This window comes from Pangasianodon hypophthalmus, chromosome 16, assembly GCF_027358585.1.
Source record: "Pangasianodon hypophthalmus isolate fPanHyp1 chromosome 16, fPanHyp1.pri, whole genome shotgun sequence".
Classification (NCBI taxonomy): domain Eukaryota; kingdom Metazoa; phylum Chordata; class Actinopteri; order Siluriformes; family Pangasiidae; genus Pangasianodon; species Pangasianodon hypophthalmus.
Window position 1 is genome coordinate 17,405,978 of NC_069725.1, and position 2,584 is coordinate 17,408,561.

The 2,584-nt window shown below is 39.9% G+C and overlaps 1 long non-coding RNA gene across 1 annotated transcript; it reads left to right on the forward strand.

Annotated features, from left to right (window-relative positions):
• Positions 1-278: 278 nt before the first annotated feature.
• On the forward strand, positions 279-2,342 carry LOC128320659 (uncharacterized). Its single transcript, XR_008304228.1, has 4 exons — positions 279-456; positions 530-638; positions 722-1,141; positions 1,270-2,342. It is a non-coding gene; the product is annotated as an uncharacterized LOC128320659 (long non-coding RNA).
• Positions 2,343-2,584: the final 242 nt, after the last annotated feature.

Genomic DNA, 2,584 nt, shown 5'->3' on the forward strand with positions numbered 1-2,584 from the left:
ACAGAGGAAAAATTACGAAAATTGTCTCACTGTCCAAATACTTATGGACCTGACTGTAGCTCATAAAATATCTCATACTTTCTATTTGAGTTTACATAGGTTCTTCTGTAAACTGTGATTTCAGCCATACACATATTGTAGTGTAGAGTTATAGTACAGTATAATTATGTTGTTTTAACTTGTCCCCTAAGAACCTAAGAAAAAATGTAAAGGGCTCATTGTCTCTTCTTACTCCTCATGCCTTTTTTTCTGTGTGGGGATCTGTGTTTTCCTGTTGGTGGTTACCTGCACTGATAATCAGTGTGGGGATCATGTGATCTGCATTGTGTGGCTGCTTGTCTTGGGTCACATGAGGCATGTCACATGACACATTAGGAGATTATAAAGTTTGGCTTGTGGAGTTCACACTCTCTTGCTGCTGCCATTTGCCATTGCAACTAGACTCTTGTCATACAGGTAATGGAGTGACTAGACTGTGTTTTAATTGATATAGGAACTGAATTCTCATGCTCTGTTTTAACTTTATCAGGGTGACTGCTAGAACAATGTGTTCCACTCTTCATGAAGGACACAGGTGACTGCGTGGCATTTGAAGGACTTGTGGCCTCCTATTGAGTTGCTGGGCTGCAGACACTCTGGTAGTTTGTCTTATGTGATTTTGTTTTTTAAATTGTTTTATATTGGTATTTAAAATGTGTTGATTATGTACTTGTATTTGTAGCACTGGAGTGCCCCATTTTATCTTCCTGGGTTATTGTGCTGCGGGGAGTATTGAACACTCTTGCAAAGTAGGCCAATACTTCTTGTATATGTTGGTCTTATGTGTGCTGGTGAATGAAATTGGGGATTAATGTGCATTATTTCTTTTTAAAGGGACCAGGCCAGCCACTGTTTTATTGTCAGTGTACAAGTCTTTTTTTAGTTTGTTTGTTGGTTGTTTTGTTTGCCTTTGGCTTTGTCCTTTTTTTTTGTCCTTGGTCTAGTGTAACCCTGCCTTGACCAAGCCAGCGCGGTGGTCATTGTGTTGGGAGCTGGCTGTTCTCCTCTTTTTGTCTCTGTATAGGTTCTCTGTACAAGGCCGGATCTGCACCTCACTACTGCTCCATTCAGTTGGGGGCTGCACTGAGGGGACACTATTTTGGTGTGTACTGGTAACATGCAACACGGTGTGGTATTTCGTAGTGGTAATTACTGACCTTGTGTGTGCAGTGTTTGCTATGTTGCATGCTTGTATGGTGTTGGGTTTGTTGTGTCTGTCTCTCTCACCAGGGCCTCCTAGGAGAGGAGCTGTGGGTGCCGTGCCGACCCGACCTTATTAGTTTGAGAAGCTCCAGCCAGTTTCCCTTCGTCTATTTTTCACATTAGCAATTGTACCTATTCAAAATTGTAATAAATTCGAGCTTGTGTACATGCCTTGTGTAAACTGTTTCTTTGCGGGCAGGGTCTAGAATCAGCCACACTACAGAGAGAAAAGGGGTTTCCCCCGCCCATTTTAGGGGGTGGTGTAGTCAGACAGTAAAGTACATGTAGGTATTCTGCGCGTCAGGTACCACATCTGTAATGAATATTTTGTAAGTACATCATGACATTTTGACTTGTATACAACTGCATTTATTCTGAAGCTTGCTTTTTATATTTTAGAACTGCTAAATCACTTGCAATGTCATTATAATTCTAAACACTTATGTTCTCAGTAAACAGGTGAAAGAGTGCTGCCCTCGAATCACTACTCACATACTGCATTACATCTCCCTGTAAATGCTTTTGCCATCAAGGAAGCACTTTTTCCATTAGTGAGTGTGCACACATCATTATTACTCAGCACTATGCTTCATTAATATCTGTTATTTTATTACACTCATCCTTAGTGTGCAGGGGTGGAATGGGGTTCCAGGCTAGGGTCTAGATAGCAGGGAGATGAATTTCATTGTCAGCTGGCATATGCTTCTTGTTTCCCATGTAAATTAAAGACACACCCTCCAGCACACAGCAACTGAGCACTATGGTTTTATTTTTTTTCCTGGAGTTCTTGAGAGATTTTTCTTGAGTATGATTTATGAAGCATGTAAATATAATTTACATGTATCTAGATCAGTACCTTTGTTCTCCTCTAGCATGGCAGCTGGGTTTCTCAAAATCTTTAATGTGCATGTACAATACATTCACAGAGAGTGACATCATCCCTTTGACCCTTTGAGGCATTTATTTTAAAAAGGCTGCATTCAGAGTCAACAAATTATGTTCAAAAGTTATGTCAATATGTACACAGGAAAAGTTATGCATAATCATAAATGGGTTACACAGCTACTTAAGTTGATTTTCTGGGCGCCCCATTCAGATTATGCAAATCATCTGTGTGTAGTTCATGCCTCAGAGGTTGCTATATTCTTGAGTAGAAGCATCTGGGGTTTTTCAGTAGCATCTAGACCACCATATTTAAATACAAGCACTCTTTAAGTCTTTAAGCCAGAAAAAATCAGGGACAGGAAATGTGGACTTTTTTCTTTGCTGTGAAATGTAATACAGTATAACAAGAGACAATTTAAAGGTGCAGAAGTAGTTGTTTTTTCGTACTAGTACACAT